The sequence below is a fragment of the Bubalus bubalis genome, chromosome 8 (assembly GCF_019923935.1).
Source record: "Bubalus bubalis isolate 160015118507 breed Murrah chromosome 8, NDDB_SH_1, whole genome shotgun sequence".
Taxonomy (NCBI): Eukaryota; Metazoa; Chordata; class Mammalia; order Artiodactyla; family Bovidae; genus Bubalus; species Bubalus bubalis.
The window spans coordinates 113477926-113492061 of NC_059164.1; positions in this window are offsets into that span (position 1 = coordinate 113477926).

A 14136-nucleotide genomic window follows, 5' to 3' on the forward strand; every position below is an offset into this window, starting at 1 on the left:
CATACATGACCACAGGAAAAACCATAGCCTTGACTATATAGATATAGATAAATAGATGGATAGAGTTCAGTTCAGTTCAGTCACTCAGTCATGTCTGTGGATTGCAGCACCTCAGGCCCCCCTGTCCATCACCATTCCTGGAGTTTACTCAAACTCATGTCCATCCGGGCGGTGTAGTACGTACACTACGACCCACATGTCACCTTGCATCCAAGGGGCAGGCCTCCCAGGGGGCCCAGGCCTGACCCTTGCCCCCCACAGGCATCCACACTGGCCAAACCACACATTCTAGCACGGGCCCTGTTGGACAGGGGCCCTGTTGTGGAATATAATTAAAAGCAAGCTCTCCCAACCCAGAAAGCCTGTCCATACAGGTTAAAGAGAAAGAATAGTCATGTTATTGACATTAAACCAAAAAGGGATGCCTCCCAGGCAATCTGCAGCAGTGACTGCAAAGACAGGGACATCTCAGCCTTCATACAGTCAGGCAGACTTTCTCATTACGTACATGCACGTGTGTTCACGATAAAATTGCTAATTTTCTCGTATCTGTATGCCCAGAGATAGGCTTTGCAATTCAGAGTAAGGTGATGGCTGAAGTTAAGCCCTTCTTCTCCCAGGAACCTGGGAGGTGGGATGTTATTGTTTCAAAGAGATAGCTCCCAGCTGCTAGAGGAAAAACCTTCAGAGTGTTAGGCTGGCAAGAGGCTTATTTAGCCGTCAAACTGATGCATATACATGAGGAAAAGAGAAAGGAATTCTGAAAAAGGAAGGAAGGGAAGTCTCTTCCCTTGTATTCAACTGGGAAAATTAAACCCTTTATTATTTTTTTAAACATAGGCTTTATTTTTTCTAGCAGTTTTAGGTTCACAGCAAAATTGAGTAAAAGTATAGAGAGTTCCCACGTCCTCCCCAGCCCCACAGAAACAGCTTCTTCCACCATCAGCATCCCACCACCCCAGATGGTACATTTCTTGTAACTGATGAACCTATACTGACACATCATTACCACCTGAAGTCCATAGTTTACAATATAATTCACTCTTGGTGTTGAGCTTTGACAAATATAAAATGATATGTATTTGTCATCATAGCATCTTAAATATGGAATATTTTCATTGCCCTAAAAATCCTCTGGGCCCTGACTATTCATTGCTTTTCCCCACTGTGCCCCAACTCCCGGCAACCACTGACCTCTTTTTTTTTTTTATTTAATTTTTTAAAATTTAATTTAATTTAATTTAATTTTGGCTTAGCAGTGAGTGGCATGCAGGATCTGTAGTTTCCTGACCAGGGATTGAACCCGAGCCCCTTGCAGTGAAAGCCTGGAGTCCTAGCCGCTGGATCACCAGGAAAGTCCCACGAATACTGTGTTTATGGGTAAAACCAAGGGACAATTGCAGTTTCCCTGGTGGCTCAGCCGTAAAGTATCTGCCTTCAATGCAGGAGACATGGGTTCAATCCCTGGGTCAGGAAGAGCCCCTGGAGAAGGGAATGACAACCCACTCTAGTAATCTGGCCTTGGGAATCTCATGAACAGAGGAGCCTGACGGGCTACAGTCCGTGGAGTCACAAGAGAATGGGACACAGCTTAGCAGCTAAACAACAAGGGGACAAACGCTCATGCCGGTTACAGGGAATCAAATACCCCTGGGCCCTGCCAACTGAAGGCTTCCCTCCCTCTGTCATTCTGACAGGCACCTTCAAATTTCCAAATGATCCCAGGGACCTTTCTTGCCCCCTTCGAGGTTCACACCTTTAGTGAAATTGCTGGGGCACGCATGAGCACACCTTCAGCTCCACGGGATGCAGGAGAGGCCCCCCGACCTGTGGATTTGTGTTCAGCTGCTCAACATCGTCCACCAGTACATTGACACATCTGGGTTTGCTCCACTGTATACTGCTTATTCACATCCTTTGTCCGCTTTTCCCGAGTCCTTCCTGACTGGTGTGTGCGTGTTAGCCTCAACCTCTTACCCATTCCTCTGTGGTTGGTATGTCTATCAGCCTGTTATCCTGTCCTTTTCGTGTCTGTATGTTACCCTGTTATCTATTCCCTTGTTGTGTCCATGCATGTTTTAACCTGCCATCTAACCTATTCTCTATCCCTTGGTGGTGTGTGTGAATTATAAAGACCTCTCCCCATCTGTGGCTTAGACCACTGGCCTGGGTCCCGTTGGACAGGCACAGAGGGAGCTCCTTTAGCCAGAACCTGTGCTCTGCTAAGGCAGCCTGTCTGTGGACCAGTGGGAGCCTGAACCTTCTGGGTGGAGGGGTGAGACATCCTCTGGCTTACACAGTGTCGGGCCCCACTGACCAAGGGTGCCCTGCTCTGCCCTAGTTCAAAGCCACTTCTGGGAGACCGGAAGACATCTCCCTCCCACAAGAGGGGCCAGAGGTCTCCAGGGGGAGCATCAGATTGGGGCAGGGAAGGAAAGGGTGGGAGTGTAAAGGCCTGACCCCTAGGTCCTAGAAGAATCCCCTTGTTCCTCCCACACCCAATCCTACCCTCAAATACTGAGCCAATGAAGTGAAAGGTGCTGAAGCCTGACCCCTAGAGGTGGTTACAACAACTACACCTCCCTTTCCCAGGGAAACTGGGGCCAGGCTGGAATGGGTTTCCCTGGTGGCTCAGATGGTAAAGAATCTGCCTGCAATTCAGGAGATCTGGCTTTGATCCCTGGGTCGGGAAGATCCCCTGGAGAAGAGAATAGGTACCCACTCCAGTATTCTTGCCTGGAGAATCCCATGGATAGAGGAGCCTGGCAGGCTGCAATCCATAGTGTCAAAAAGAGTCGCACACGACTGAAGGGACTTAGCATGCATGTACAGGGAGGATGGAGAAGCTCTATTCAGTCAGCAAAAACAAGACCGGGAGCTGACGGTAGCTCAGATCATCAGCTCCTTATTGCAAAATTCAGGCTTAATTTGAAGAAAGTAGAGAAAGCCATGAAGCCATTCAGGTATGACCTAAATCAATCCCTCACAATTATACAGTGGAAGGGAATAGATCTGATAGACAGAGTGCCTGATGAAACTATGGATGGAGGTTCATAACATTGTACAGGAGGCGGTGACCAAAGGCATCCCCAAGAAAAAGAAATGCAAGAAGGCAGAGTAGTTGTCTGAGGAGGCCTTACAAATAGCTGAGGAAAGAAGAGAAGAGAAAAACAAGGGAAAATGGGAAAGATATACCCAATTGAATGCAGAGTTCCAGAGAGCAGCAAGGAGAAATAAGAAGGCTTTCTTCAATGAACAATGCAGAGGTAGAGGAAAACAATAGAATGGGAACCCAGAGATCTCATCAAGAAAATTTGTGGCATCAAGGGGATATTTCATGTAAGGATGGGCACGATAAAGGACAAATGGTAAGGACCTAACAGAAGCAGAAGAGATCAAGAGGTGGCAAGAATACACAGGAGAACTATACAAAAATGACCCAGATAACCACAATAATGTGATCACTCACCTACAGCCAGACATCCTGGAATGTGGAGTCAAATGGGGCTTAGAAAGCATCACTATGAACAATGCTAGTGGAGGTGATGGAATTCCAGCTAAGCTGTTTCAAATCCTAGAAGATGATGCTGGTAAAGTGCTGTACTCAATATGCCGGCAAATTTGGAAAACTCACCAGTGGCCACAGGACTGGAAAAGGTCAGTTTTCATTCCAATCCCAAAGAAAGGCAATGCCAAAGAATGTTCAAACAACTATACAGTTGAGCTCATTTTGTATACTAGTAAGGTTATGCTCAAAAATCCTTCAAGCTAGGCTTCAGCAGTATGTGAACTGAGAACTTCCAGACTTATAAGTGGGGTTTAGAAAAGGCAGAGGAGCCAGAGATCAAATTGCCAACATTCCCTGGATCACAGAGAAAGCAAGAGAATTCCAGAAAAACATCTACTTCTGTTTCATTGACTATACTAAAGGTTTTGAGTGAATCACAACAAACTGTGGAAAATTCTTAAAGAAATGAGAATACCAGACCACTTTACCTGCCTCCTGAGAAATCTGTATGCACATCAAGAAGCAACAGTTAGAACTGGACATGGAACAATGGACTGGTTCCAAATAGGGAAAGGAGTATGTCAAGGCTGTATATTGTCACCCTGCTTATTTAACTTCTATGCAGAGAACATGTGAAATGCCCAGCTGGATGAATCACAATCCGGAATCAAGATTGCTGGGAGAAATATCAACAACCTCAGATATGCAGATAAAGATGATGGGGAACTATTTCTATTCTCTGGAGGGTTTGCTCCTTGGAGGTTTTGCTAAAAATGGTCTTTAAAACAGTCTAGGCCTAGTGCTTTTTATGTAGCTAGATTTTTTTGACTATGGATTAAATTCCTTTAACAGTTACAGTTTCATTGGGGCATTCTACTTTTTTCTTGGGTCATTTTTGGTAATTTATACTCTTTTATTCTATGGACCATCCACTGAAATTTTCAGTTTTACTGGCATACAGAGTTCATAGGGGCTTCCCCCATGGCTCAGTGGTAAAGAATCCTCCTGCAATGTAGGAGATACAGGAGATGGGAGTTCGATCCCTGGGTCGGGATGATCTCCTGGAGCAGGGCATGGCAGCCCTCTCCAGCATGTTGCATGGAGAATCCCATGGACAGAGGAGCCTGGAGGGCTACAGTCCATGGAGGTCACAAAGAGTCAGACACGACTTAAGTGACTCAGCAGGAGCACCAGAGCTCATAGCATCTATTTACAATGTTTAAATGTTTTATCTGCCACAATAACCTCTTTTCTCTGCTGATATTCAAATCCGAGTCTATCTGACATTTGCGCGTGGCCATGGATCCTTTCCCACATGGGTGGAATCTGAGTCCTTCTCTCTGAACCTTCTTTCCTTTCTGCCCTCTCCCCCCAGAGGTGCCCTCATATGAGCCCAGAAAGATGAAAGGAGGCCAGCCTCCAGGCAGTGCTGGGTGGGTGGCCCTTTCCCCCTCCCAAGACTGTGAGTGTTTTTCCACTGTGGGAAGGGTGGGTGTTGTCCGCTTTCCTTCAGGCAACAGCATCTCCCAGCCCAGGGTTGGGGTGGGGGGCAGAAAATCATGCAGTCAGATGGTCTCCTCCGCGGTTCGTTCCTGTTTCCTTGGCCTTCCTCATGGCATCCCAGAAAAGGAAGGCGGGGCGCCCATCGGGCACATCAGTCGTCCCCAAACAGAGCTTTCACGGGGCTTTTTTGATAAGGGAGCTCCGGCCCAGGTGGCAGGTGGCGCCTCGCAGAGCCCCCCGCAGACAGGAGGGATGGAGATGCACGTCTGTCCCCAGAGGCCAGATGACCGGCACTTTTGGCACCTCGAAGGGGTGGGGAGCTCCCCGAGAGGTAACACGGGAGCTGTGGGTGGCCAGTCACCCACCCGGTGCAGGGATCGGGGTGGCCGGAGAGCCGGAGAAAAAGATGCAGGCCCGATGCGCCCCCGCGGGATCCGGGCGAGCCGAAAGGCAGGCGGGGCGCGTGCACCTGGACTTGGGCGCGAGACGCCGGGTGCCATCTGTCCCCCCATTCCTGCACCCTTGCGGAGCTTTGAGATGTTAACACGCCCAGCCCCAGGCAGAGCGCCCCCTCCCTCTCCTGGGGACCCTCTGTTCTCTCCGCATCACCACCGGCCCCCACCGCCGCCCCGCTTTCAGATCGCCCGAGAAGGCGTCGCGCGGAAGATGAGAGAAGGAACCACGGACAAGCCTGCGGGTCACGGAAGAGGACTGCGGCCAGGGCCTCCGCCCCACTCCCCGACCTCTACCCACCCCCGTGCCCCGCTAGAGGCTGCGGCTGGTCCAGAAATGTAGCAACAAGGGCTCGGGGGCCGCGCCTCGCTCGGACTCTAGGGGGCGACGGAGCAAACCCGGCCCGTGGTGGGGGAGCTGCTCTCAGCTTGGTCCGGCACCCGGACTCACCCGACACACCGGCAGCACTTAAAACGGATGTGTCGTTTGGGGTTAAATCACATGGCGCGGACAACGGGCTGCGGGTGCTACCTGGCTAAGAAAAATTGTTAGGAAATACCCCCTCGAGACTGAAAAAAAAGTTGTTTTTTTTTTTTCCCCTGTCTGAAAGTTGGGAACTTCTCATTCTGTGGTGGAACGCCTGAATGCAACTCAAGAAACAAGCATCACTGGAAACAACCAATTAAGCTCAAACGCCTCTTCATTTTGCAGATGGGGGGAAAAAAAGGTGGAAGGTGGACTGTTGAGCAAGCGGCAGAGGGAGGGCAAGACGGAGGGTCCCTGCCCTTCTCAGCGGTCAGCCCAGGATCACGTGTTTATTCCAGGGGCTGCATCCTCCCCAGGGGCTTACATAAGGCAGGCAGTGTGCCCCTCCCCGCCCCCGCCCTGCGGCCCCCCACTCAGCAGCATCAGGAATGGAAAGTCTTGATCTCAACCTCAGACTGAGTCTGAGCCTGCATAGCGCCCCCGCCCCCACCTGAGGTGGCCCTGAGGGTCACACTCTCTCGCCTGTTCTCTGTGGTCAGGCCACTCTGGATGGTGGCTCTTCTCTTGTTGTCCGTCCATCCCGTACCCTACCAGGGCCGCCTTCACCCACACCCTGCTCACCCGATGCCCCCTCCTGCATCCTTGCCCCAGGCCTCCGCTGGTGATTGTTCTTATGAGAGGGGTAGTGGGTGGCTGCCCCTCTGCTCGTTTCCCTGGTAACTGGTGAGTCTTCGTGAGGGTTCCCCTATGCCTCCCCTCCCCCACCGGAAGTGAAGCCTGCCCCCGTGTCCTGTCCGCGGTCACTTCAGGACCTCACCTCCAACGTGTAAGCTTCCCCGTCCATTAAACAGCTGTCTCTGTCGCTGGCTCCAGGCTCGTTCTTCGGCCTTGAAGCTGGGCCAACCCAAGCCCTTGTAGGCCTCGGGGTGCAGCCCAACAGTGCACACGTGTGTTCACACGTGTGTGTGTGTGAAGCGTCTGTGGGGGGGAGCATGGGAGACCCTTAGAGATCCTGTGGTCCTAGTCCTGGTTCTCAAACAGGTGTGAGGTGACACTGGGTAGCCTGGTGTCGTAGAGTGAATATTTGTGTCCCCCAAAGTCACAGATTGAAATCCTAACCCCCAGGGTGGTGGTGTTAGGAGGTGGGTGTCAACTAAAAAGAGGCACAATGTTGAGTCGTGAGTGAAGTTTTATTTGGGGCAAAATGAGGACTATAGCTCAGGAGACAGCCCCTCAGATAGCTCTGACAGACTGCTCCAAAGAGGTCGTGGGCGGAGGTCAATATATGTGATTTTGGTGAAGGGGGAGTTCAATGTGATCAAGTGCTTACTTTACGAAAGGTTTTCTGCTAGTCACGAGGAGCTGATGTCACCGTGAAGAGAGATTGTGCTTTTCTAGATATGAGGATTGAGATGGAGATGGGCACTGCAACCCGCTCCAGTGTTCTTGCCCAGAGAATCCAGGGACAGAGGAGCCTGGTGGGCTTCAGAGCCCATGGGGTCGCAGAGCTGGACAGGACTGAGCGACTTCGCACACGAGGACGTGGGGTCTTCAGGAGATATGTAGTCACGAGAGTGAAAGTTAAAGTTCATCGCTCAGTTGTGTCGACTCTGCGATCCCACAGACTGTAGCCCACCAGGCTCCTCTGTCCATGGGATTTTCCCAGGCAAGAATACTGGAGCAGGTTGCCATTTCCTTCTGTAGGGGGTCTTCCTGACCCAGGGATCGAACCTGGGTCTCCTGCATTGCAGGCAGATTCTTTACCAACCGAACCACTGGGGCAGTCACGAGAGTAGTGCCTTATAAAGACCCCGGAGACCAGCCTCTCCCCTTGTACCACACGAGGACTGTGTCTGTTAGCCAGGAAGCAGGCCTCTCCTGACACCGAGTCTGCCGGGGCCTTGATCTTGGATGTCCCAGCCTCCAAAGGGGAGAAAGAAACCTCTGCGGTGATGGGCCCCCTGGTCTGTGGTGCTGTGTGAGCCCAGCCCGAGCGGGCCCAGAGAGCAGTCGCAGCCTCTCTGAGCATCAATTCCCCACTGTAAACCTGAGAGTCCCGGCCACTTAGGTTCCTTGTGCTTACAACAACCAGCTCTTTCCGGTTTGGCAGGGACTGTCCTGCCTTGCAGGACCCCTGAGGGCGGCCACAACAAGTGCCAGAAATGGAGTGGCTGAAAACAACAGCGATGTCTTCTCTCTCAGTTCCAGGGTCTGAAATCTAGGTGCTGGCAGGCTCGGTTCCTTTCTGGAGGCTCCGAGGAGAATCTGTTCCATGTTCTCCTGGCTTCTGGGGGTGGTGACACCCCCTTGGCAAGTGGCTGTGTCACTCCAGCCTCTGCCTGTCTTTACACAGTGTTCTTCCTCAGGTCTATCTGTCTCTCTGAGTCCAGATTTCCTCTTTTCATAAAGATGCTGGTCGTTAACCAACCTTACTCTCATTACATATGCGGAGGCTCTCTTTCCAGATAAGGTCACGTGCACAGGGGCTGGGGATCAGGGCTACAACACAGCTTTTTGGAGGCCAGAACTCAACGCCCCTCAAGGGCCAGGCAAGCTGGGCCAGTTGGTCAGCCTGCACACTCTGAAGTCCTGCAGTCATACAACTCCCACCTGTGTCCCCCCCTTAGTCTGAGGTATCATTGCCTAGGTCAGTGGTTCTCAAAATGTGGTCTCTGGATCCCCACCAACAGCAGCAGCAGCCCTGGAACTTGCCAGAAATCCAGATGTCTTCAGAGAATCAGAAATTCTGGTGGGGAGGGGGGTGCGGGGCTTCCCTGGTGGTCCAGTGGTTGAGAATCTGCCTTGCGAGGCAGGGACAGGGGTTTGATCCCTGGTCAGGGAACTAAGATCCCCACATGCTGCAGAGCGATTAAGCCAGTGCACCTCAACTTTTGAAGCCTGCAGGCCCTGGAGCCCAGGCGCCACACCCGGAGTCCGTGTTCCACGATGGAAGATTCCCCATTATGCAGCGAAGATCCTGACACAGCCAAATAAATAAACAAATAAACTCTGAGGCTTCCCAGGTGGCGCTGGTGGTAAAGAATCCTGTTGCCAATGCAGGGGACATAAGAGACACAGGTTCGATCCCTAGGATGGGAAGATCCCCTGGAGGAGAAATGGCAACCCACTGCAGTGTTCTTGCCTGGAGAATCCCACAGACAGAGGAGCCTGGCGAGCTATAGTCCAGGAGGTCACAAAAGAGTCAGACACAGCTGAGCACACTGGGGGTGAGCCCTCCGCCCCCAGCCCTGTATGTTCTCCCCAGCCCTCCAGGCGGCTTTGGAACGAGTAGGGCTTGAGAACCAGCGGTCAGCAGAGGAGATGGCCCCGCAGGCATCGCAGGGGCGTCAGTGACGACCCAGAGCTCTTCCGCTGGTCATTTGACAATATCACGCGACGGTGCTCCAGTTACAGGCGCAGAAAAGGCTGTGCCTCTGAATGATTTCTGCTCTGGGATAATAACAATGCACACGTCAGAGCTGAGGAATGTAACCTTTCCAGCTGCACCAGCTGTCAACACCAGGCTGGCCCTCCGCTTAAGCCTTATAGGGTAAAGTTCAGGGCATGTCACTCTCACAGCCACACCACATGGAAAAACCCAGATGACCGTGTGGGTTTACTTGGATTCTTCGTTGGTCTGTTAATGATGGGAGTAGGGGGAGAAACGAAAATGATAAGAACACCAGGAAGCCGGTGGGAGTGGCTGCTGGGCAGGGCCGCTTTGCTTTTGGAAGTAATGAATCAAAGCTCTGCCCAGGCTGTTCTTGGGCAGCAGCAAGAACTGGGTGAAAGGTCTTGACTCCTGAGGCCATGGTGTTTCCAGAATCCTATTCATGCCTTAAAAAGATGAGCCGGGAAATTCCTCAGCGGTCCAATGGTTAAGACTCTGTACTTCCAGTGGGGCTTCCCTGGTGGCTCAGCTGGTAAAGAATCTGCCTGCCATAAAGGAGACCTAGGTTTGATCCCTGGTTTGGGAAGATCCCCTGGAGAAGGGAAAAGCAACCCACTCCAGTCTTCTGGCCTGGAGAATTCCGTGGACTATGTAGTCCATGGGGTTGAAAAGAGTTGGACACGACTGAGCGACTTTCACTTTCACTTCCAATGCAGGGGGTGAGGTTTAGATCTCTGGTGGGAGGACTAAGATCCCATATGACACATGGAGCAGTCAGAAAAAAATAAAATAAAAGGCATAAAAACAAAAGATATGTTTAAAGGAAAAGGTAAGCTAGGTCCAGCATTCTTGCCTGGAAAATTCCATGGGCAGAGAAGCCTGGTGGACTATAATCCATGGTGTTGCAAGAGTCAAACAGGACTCAGCAACTAAACAATAAAACGAGGAACTTAATGTTGATGGTTCCAAATTCATATCTGTATCCATTAAACCAAAAAATTAAAAAAAAAAAAAAAAAAAGAGAGATGACCCAGGAATTCCCTGGTGGTCCTGCAGTTAGGACGGCACTGCTGAGGGCCTGGGTTCAATCGCTGGTTGGGGAACTAAGATCCCAGGAAGCCGAGCTGTGCAGCCAAAAAAAAAAAAAAAAAGCTGTGCAGGAAAAAAAAAAAAAGATGAGCCAAGTGCATTTCCCAGGTTGTAGCAGAATGTGGGAGCTGGAAGGAACTGGAGGTGTGAGATGACCTCAGGGGAAGGACTGATGTCCCCATTTAGACTCCAAGGGAATGCGTTCTCTGTCTCCCGACCAGGGCTTATCCACCGAGCAACTGCAGGGGTCCATGGAGTGTTACGGGCTGAGTGCTGTGGGTCCAGACGGACCTCCCATGCACGTGACCTGTGAACTCTGGCGGACTCATGTGTCTTATCGTCTTGTGTTCTTGATACCTCGGCCGGACTGGCAGGAAACTTCCTGGTAAACTTGCTTGTGGAGGAATTTGTGACTTTCCATCTCGCCCTTTTGGGATGTGCAGCCCAGGGGTGGCGATATGGCAGGAGTGCGGAGTCACCGACTGTTGCGGGGGTCACCGGGTTGGGAACCTCGGAGCTCCAACAGCAGTGGAGGCCCTGCCGAGGTGGGAGAGCTCAAGCCCGGGGGTCTGATCAGCTCGTTAGCCGAAGGACAGTGGTCAGCACTGGTACTGGGCTTTGGAAACAGCCAAGGTTTTCGTACCTGTGGCCATGACAACAATCCGCGGCAGAGAGGTCTTCTCGGCACAGGAACCAAGACCAGAGGCCATAACGGAGTTGCCCAGAGACACAGACACATTAGCTGCCGAGTTGGGACCACAACTGCTGAGTCTTTGTCTGACGCTCCATTTATTTGGGGAGTTCCCTGTGTGTTGGGGTAACATTCACACGTGGTATAGTGCAAACAACAATGAACTGAGTTACACGTGGAGGGTGGGGGTCTCTCAGGAATCCGGCCCCTCCTCTGATAACAGATGTTAAGTTAGCTCTCAGCGTCTCTGCAGCCCTAACTGCAAAGCAGACATCCCCGGGTCAGGCTAGGAAGCTGCCAGAGGTAAAAAGGGTAATAAGGACGGGACACAAAAACCTGACTCATGTCAAGGTTTTTGGCCTGATGTGTAACTCTCCCCTCCTGGGGAGATGAAGGAGTGGGGTGAAGATAAAAGTTCTAGAATTTTCTAAGAACGTTTCTAAAGATGCCCCAGTTTCCTGCTGACATGGCCTTCATGTCAGCCTCTGTTCATCCACACAAAAGTCTCAGTAAACGGAGTAATAAAGGCAGCCATAAACCTTCCGCCAGCACGCAGCTCATGTGTGGCCGGAGCCCACAGGAGCTGGAAGGGTTTTCTCAGGAGTGCAGACTTCTCCAAGAAGAATTAAACCTTTTTTCCTGTTAGATGATCACCTAAAGGCAGTGCTTACTGTGGTCCTTTGACATCCTGTTAAGAGAGCATAGCTCTTTCCTTCTTGTTTAGATGTTCAGTTGTGTCTAACTCTTTTGTGACCCCATGGACTGTAGCCCGCCAGGCTCCTCTGTCCATGGGATTTCCCAGGCAAGGATATCAGAGTGGGTTACCATTTCCTTTCTCTGGGGCACCTTCCTGAGCCAGGGATTGAATCCTCCTGCATTTCCTGCATTGGCAGGATTTTTCACCACTGCTCCACCAGGGAAGACCATCGCTCCTTCCTTGTTAGGAGTGATGAGGGATGGACCCAACCTGAGACTGATTAGAGGCTATTCCAGTGTCCTGTGTGAATGGTGAGGGGTTCCTCCATATGGCAGCAGACACAGGCCAAATTCCAGGGAACCTGTCTAGAAGGCAGCACGTGGGAGGGGTCAGCTGCTCATCCACTCAACAAACAGCTACCTGCAGGCTCCAGAAGGTCACCACCGGGGAGCATGCAGGAATAACCTTCAAGAAATCAGTGAAAACCCTGGCAACACATTGTCCAAAAGTATCAGCTTTTTCTTCTAAGAGATTCCTGCCCACAGTAGTAGATATAATGGTCATCTGAGTTAAATTCACCCATTCCAGTCCATTTTAGTTCGCTGATTCCTAGAAGGTCGATGTTCACTCTTGCCATCTCCTGTTTGATGACTTCCAATTTGCCTTGATTCACGGACCTAACATTCCAGGTTCCTATGCAGTATTGCTCTTTACAGCATCGGACCTTGCTTCTATCACCAGTCACATCCACAACTGGGTATTGTTTTTGCTTTGGCTCCATCCCTTCATTCTTTCTGGAGTTATTTCTCCACTGATCTCCTGTAACATATTGGGCACCTACCAACCCGGGGAGTTCCTCTTTCAGTATCCTACCATTTTGCCTTTTCATACTGTTCATGGGGTTCTCAAGGCAAGAATACTGAAGTGGTTTGCCATTCCCTTCTCCAGTGGACCACATTCTGTCAGACCTCTCCACCATGACCCGCTCGTCTTGGGTGGCCCCACAGGGCATGGCTAAGTTTCATTGAGTTAGACAAGGCTATGGTCCATGTGATTAGATTGACTAGTTTTCCGTGATTATGGTTTCAGTGTATCTGCCCTCTGATGCCCTCACAACACCTACCGTCTTAGTTGGGTTTCTCTTACCTTGGGTGTGGGGTATCTCTTCACGGCTGCTCCAGCAAAGCGCAGCCGCTGCTCCTTACCTTGGAGCAGAAACAAGAGTCCGAAACGCAGTACTTGGATGCAATCTCAAAGACGACAGAATGATCTCTGTTCGCTTCCAAGGCAAACCATTCAATATCACAGTAATCCAAGTCTATGCCCCAACCAGTAATGCTGAAGAGGCTGAAGTTGAACAGTTCTTTGAAGACCTACAAGACCTTTTAGAACTAACACCTAAAAAAGATGTCCTTTTCATTATAGGGGACTGGGATGAAAAAGTAGGAAGTCAAGAAACACCTGGGTAACAGGCAAATTTGGCTTTGGACTATGGAATGAAGCAGGGCAAAGGCTAATAAAGTTTTGCCAAGAGAACGCACTGGTCATAGCAAACACCCTCTTCCAACAACACAAGAGAAGACTCTACACATGGACATCACCAGATGGTCAACACTGAAATCAGATTGATTATATTCTTTGCAGCCTAAGATGGAGAAGCTCTATACAGTCAGCAAAAACAAGACCGGGAGCGGACCATGGCTCAGATCATGAACTCCTTATAGCCAAATTCAGACTTAAATTGAAGAAAGTAGGGAAAACCACTAGACCATTCAGGTATGACCTAAATCAAATCCCTTATGATTATACAGTGGAAGTGAGAAATAGATTTAAGGGACTAGATCTGATATACAGAGTGCCTGATGAACTATGGACGGAGGTTTGTGACATTGTACAGGAGACAGGGATCAAGACCATCCCCATGGAAAAGAAATGCAAAAAAGCAAAATGGCTGTCTGGGAGGCCTTACAAATAGCTGTGAAAAGAAGTGAAGCGAAAAGCAAAGGAGAAAAGGAAAGATATAAGCATCTGAATGCAAAGTTCCAAAGAATAGCAAGGAGAGATATGAAAGCCTTCCTTGGCAATCAATGCAAAGAAATAGAGGAAAACAACAGAATGAGAAAGACTAGAGATCTCTTCAAGAAAATTGGAGATACCAAGGGAACATTTCATGCAAAGATGGGCTCGATAAAGGACAGAAATGGTATGGACCTAACAGAAGCAGAAGATATTAAGAAGAGGTGGTAAGAGTACGCAGAACTGTACAAAAAAGATCTTCAACTCAGATAACCACAATGGTGTGATCACTCACCTAGAGC